This window comes from Cynoglossus semilaevis, chromosome 5 (genome assembly GCF_000523025.1).
Source record: "Cynoglossus semilaevis isolate Cse_v1.0 chromosome 5, Cse_v1.0, whole genome shotgun sequence".
In the NCBI taxonomy this organism is placed as follows: domain Eukaryota; kingdom Metazoa; phylum Chordata; class Actinopteri; order Pleuronectiformes; family Cynoglossidae; genus Cynoglossus; species Cynoglossus semilaevis.
In genome coordinates, this window is record NC_024311.1 from 8,522,803 (window position 1) to 8,528,355 (window position 5,553).

Sequence of the window (5,553 nt, forward strand, 5' to 3'; positions counted from 1 at the left end):
ATATATATATATTGTATATAAATATATTGTAGAGACCCAAAAGATGAGCCATATGTTTCATCACAGATGACGATCCCTTAACCCCTTTTAAACTCATTTTGGTTCTGGGGCCAGTACAATCATAACATAGCGAGCCAGTTTTGGCCCGCGGGCCGTATGTTTGACAACCTTGTCTTAAACGATCCTTAGTTTAAGCTTTAGTAATAGGTTAGTGTGAAGGTGGCAGACATCTTGGTTCAGAGCCTGAATGGTGCCACTGGGAAACTAAAAATAAACAATCTTTCAATCTATGGGTCGTGACCCAAAGTGGGGTCGCCTGGAATTCAGGCCTGAAATGTATAGTAATTGTTAAAAAATAATTTCATTTTTACAAATAAGGTTCACAGAATAAAAAAATATATAAGATGGCTACGTCCTGATTGACAGCTGTGATCATGTGACTGCACACGTGACAGCTACTAAAATGTCTCTGGAGTCACGAGCCAAGGAAAGATTCTCATTGGTGACACTATGGTGGCCATAAATCTGTACACCTAAAACTTAGTACACATGACAATAGGGCCACAGTCAGTCGACCCCCCGCCCCCCGTTTCCCCCATGTTCAACTCCAGCATCAGACGTGTTGTCAACTGTCAGAAATAGATCAGCTGACAGGATCAGGAAGCCAGAGATCACCTCCAGGTGTGAACAATGGCTGAGGTGGAGGCCTGTGATTGGCCCATTCCACGGCAAAGTGACACACGGTCCAGGAGTAGACATAGCTAAGTAAAGAAATGAGAAGCGACAGTAGAGAGAGACATAAAGGCTCAGAGAGAAAGAGAGGGGGCACGCTGTCTGGGACACATGAAAGAGAGTCAGCAAAAAGGAGGAGGAGAGCTCTTTTCTTCTGCTGATGAAAACAAGAATCAGCGGCCTAAAGGTAAAGAGGGTGTTCGCATGGCGGTGTGCTACGTTCAAAGGACACACCTGTTGTTTGGCCTGTCACTGTCTCTCAGCGTGTCTGTCCGTCTGTCTGTCCGTCTCACCACACACAGACGCAGGAGACCGGGGCACCACACCCACCGCCACACACAGAGGGATGACATCCAGCTGAGTTCTCTGAGAGGAACACAAGACACGGCAGAACTTCAAACTCAACTCCAGATAAAGGATTGTTGCATCATGCATTTTAAAAATACATTTTTTCATGCACTTTTTTTTTCCAGTGATGTCTCCCAACCCCCGGTTCGGGGACCAGTGTCGGTCCATAGGTTATTTGGTACCGGGCCAAAAACAGATGTACTTCAGTTGTAATAATTTACTTCATTCCAAAAGAATCCATTTATATCTCTTTACTTTTTTCATTCAAAGATAATCTGTCAATGTTTCAGAACAACAGGTCAAAGGTCATTCAGACTCTGATACTAGTAGAATAATTACAAAAAAAATATGTTTTATTTTGAAGAAAATTGAATGATCCTTTAACAATGGTGCTGTATTACCGGATGTTGAAGAGCATTAATGAAAAACACATTATTTTAAATTGCGTATTGAGAAAATGTAACCTTTTTTTTCTCTTTTTTTTTTGGTTCGTAGTTAGAAAGTTTGTCAGCAGCTGGTTAGTGGTGAAAATATTGAAGTGAACACAAAGCCTGACGGAGAGGCTGCGGTTTCTGTCTGGTCACTAATTACACTTGAAAGTCCAGAAGTAGAAGAAAATAGGATTTAAGGTTAAGTGTGACCAGCTTGAGATTATAAATGCTGCCTGGCGATACACTGGGATGTACTGGCCACCCCACTGCTGCACTAATTGAAACCCTGTTGCCACACTGACTGCAGGCCACGGCTTCCCACTGTGCACTTGGTGGTGAGAACAGACCTCAGCCAGAGCAGCCACTGCACACAGCCTCTCATTTTCCATTAGTCTGATCTGTGTTCTTTCACATCAAGAAATCTGTGATTTACCTGTGTATGTATCTGTCACCGGTTTGGTCCAGAAAAGGCTCCCACTCGGCAGTTCAAAGCACCCAGCTCTGAAAGAAAGAAACTCAGTCTGGCAGCAGCCAAAAGACCGGAGCGGAGCTGCAGCGTCATTCAAAAGAAAAACTGGCAATGACTGGTCTCTGACCGTCTCTGAGAGACAGAAACGGGAATTCTGACAACCTCAGAAGACCTGGTCCTAGGGAACGTCAAGACGTTTTGAAAATGTCTCTGACGTTTGAGTTTGACATAAATCTATCAATCAAACAAGTGGGTTCCACAGTGTTGCGTATGGATGCCCAAAATATAGATCAGGATTTATTGAATATATATATATAATGTTTTCAGTGTAGGTGGATCGGACATTTGAAAAGAAAAGTGTGGACGTTTTGAAAATGTCTCTGACGTTTGAGTTTGACATAAATCTATCAATCAAACAAGTGGGTTCCACAGTGTTGCGTATGGATGCCCAAAATATAGATCAGGATTTATTGAATATATATATATAATGTTTTCAGTGTAGGTGGATCGCTTCAGACATTTGAAAAGAAAAGTGTAGACACCCCTAGTGTAGCAATTAGCACACCTGCCTTGGAGATCAGGATTTATTGAATATATATATATAATGTTTTCAGTGTAGGTGGATCGCTTCAGACATTTGAAAAGAAAAGTGTAGACACCCCTAGTGTAGCAATTAGCACACCTGCCTTGGAAGCGTCCTGGGTTTGATTCCCAGAGGAACTAGTTATTATTATTATTATTATTATTATTATTATTATTACTCAGATCTGTGGGATTGGCAGCAGTGGCTCAACTATTTTTTTTCTGCATTTTTTTTATTTGGCCTGGACCAATCAGAGATAATTATCTGTAGTTGTTTTTATATGAAAGGCAGTGATGGGTGGAACCCTCTGAAAGGAGTCCTTTCAAATTAGTTTAAAAGAAGGCAGAAATGTTTTTGACTGTCAAGAAGAAGACTCAGATGTGGTCTAAACTGGAACAGGAAGTAGAGAGAGAGACGCATGTCCACACAAACCAGTGTCTCACACACGCAAACAAACTAATAGACATGAGCAGGAAACAAACACACACACAAACACACACAGTGTTGCACGCGAGGAGCCGCCTCTGCAGAGATGAGGAGGAAGAGCAGGCTGCAGACATCAGAAGGCCACTGCAGCAGAGCAGGGGGTGACCACACCACATCACTCACACACACACACACACACACACGCACGTGGATGTGCACACTCACAGAGCCGGGATTAGCGCTGAACAAGCAGGACCAATACCTTGATGCTGGTGAAGATCAAATGCAGATCTGCAGATCTGAAGTTAAGTGTCTCCCCGTTATATCACGGCTTCGTTCACACACTCCACCAAAGCTGCGTCAAACACTGGAACGAAGGATGAAGTCAAGTCTTTGAAGGAGACGGAATGATCTTTTTGGTCTCATCAAACTTCAGGCAGTGGCTTCAGAAGACAAAAGTAGGTGTTACCTCTACACGTGATGTACGGGCTAACAGCCACGCTAGGCTAGGCTAGGCTAGGTTTCCTCATACGTTTGGCCTCGTCAACAGGTCACAGGTTGTAGCCTCGGTGAAGTTGAACCTGCACGTGTGTGAGTGTGAGTGGAAACCATGGTGATTCACAGACGGGTGACAGGACACGTCAGTGTTCCAGCTCTGATTTTGTACAGAAAATCATGGCTGTTCTGAGCTGAAGGACATGGAGTACAGGGAATACTCCACCGATATTCACAAGGATATCTGTGCTTCAACTATGTTCTCATCCATCTCTAAAGGTTTTTCCAGTGGATTCTGTTCAGTCCAGGCCACACCAGGCCTGGGATGGACTTGACATTTATAATGTTCTGTTCAGACCTAATCTATGAGACACCAAATTATATTTTTTCACATCTTTTCTGTAATAAGCTGCTGTTGAAAAATCCCTCCTGACTACATTTATTATTCATTCAGACCAGAAACTGACCCACAAACCCTAGTTGTCACGATGTCCATTTTCATCCAAGCCAAACAACAGGATCTGTGATTCTAAACCTTCAACCGTCTGATTGGACAAACAACCTAAACAAAAGATACTTGTATGTTTGTAACCGACCGCAGTCTTTTTTAATCTAATATGTCACACATTCATCAACAGAGTTTTAACGTTAAAATGCAACGACTCATGTCAAAAATCAGTGAGTGAAGGGGGGTAGTCGTGTGTTGCCATTGTGTGGCCCAGTTGACTGGACCTGACGAATTAGGCTGCACATGTGTGTGTGTGTGTGCGCACAGTCATACACACACCCACACACAGGGTAGTAAGTAATGGTAGCCTGCCTTGGTACTTGGAATAGCCTCAGGTCTTGAGTGCCCCCCCCCACCCCCCCACCCCAATCATACACATACACGCGCGCACACACACATAATCTTGAAAGCACAGAGGGCAGATTAGGCTTCTGTCTGGTCAGTCCAATCACTCACCAGAGGAAGGAACTCAGGAAGATCTGGTGCATAGAGCTGGTCTTTGAGGGCAATAATTGACCTGGCCACACACACACACACACACATACATACATAAACATAAACACACACATATGTATATATATTTATATATGTTTATGTGCATACAGATATATAAATACATGTATATGTGAATATGTATACACAAACACATGCACAAAAACATATATTAATATATAAATATATATATATATACACACACACATAAACAAATGTAAATATATATGTATATATATGCACATAAACATAAATATATATATATATATGTTTATGTGCATACAGATATATAAATACATGTATATGTGAATATGTATACACAAACACATGCACAAAAACATATATTAATATATAAATATATATATAAATATACACACACACACACTCACGCACACACACACACTAGCGGCATGGCAGTGCCTTTGACCTGGTTCTCTGCATTTACTGCCTTTGGTTTGTGACTCCACTTATTGTTCTGGTCCCAACCATGTCAACCATTCATGTTCCACCCTAAGCCTGCTTTACTCTCTCTCTCTCTCTCACTCTCTCCCTCTCTCTCTTCCTCTCTCCCTACCTGCACAGTCGAGTGAGCTTGGGTGAGCAAGAGTGAGAGAGAGCGTGAATGAATGACATGCCAAACGAGGGCGGGGGTGTTGGATTGTGCTGCATTGACACATAAAACCAATGTTTCTCAGTTTTCAGATGTCTCATTGAAGGCCCTGTCCGCTTTGATATTTTAAGTAGGTATCACAACAAAAGGGCCAACAAATGGCAGAAGCGGTGCTGGAAGGAGCAGTGCCGCGGCAGTAAATGGAAAAGCCAGTGTGTGTGGTGCATGGGCAGAGGGAGGAGGAGGAGATCTCTCTCCTCAGGGACAGGTAGAGTTACCTGGGGAGGGATACTCGTGTACTCCCCTTCCTCTTGTTCCTGCAGGGCCACGGGAGGAACCAGTGCACGGTTGGAACCAGACTTTACGATTACATTTTAACGTGAAGCTCTGACTTTGCCTCGATGTCCCGTGACAGTGTCAAGAAAAATACGTTGGATTGGTTTTTGTTTTGTTTTTTTC

The 5,553-nt window shown here is 42.9% G+C and overlaps 1 long non-coding RNA gene across 1 annotated transcript in view; it reads right to left on the reverse strand.

The window, feature by feature from the left end:
- Nucleotides 1-583: 583 nt before the first annotated feature.
- LOC112487068 (uncharacterized) overlaps nucleotides 584-5,553 on the reverse strand; it is a 79,728-nt gene continuing 74,758 nt past the window's right edge. The window contains exon 3 of the long non-coding RNA XR_003049796.1: nucleotides 584-1,098. This is a non-coding gene — a long non-coding RNA (uncharacterized LOC112487068). The remainder of the gene's footprint in view (nucleotides 1,099-5,553) is intronic.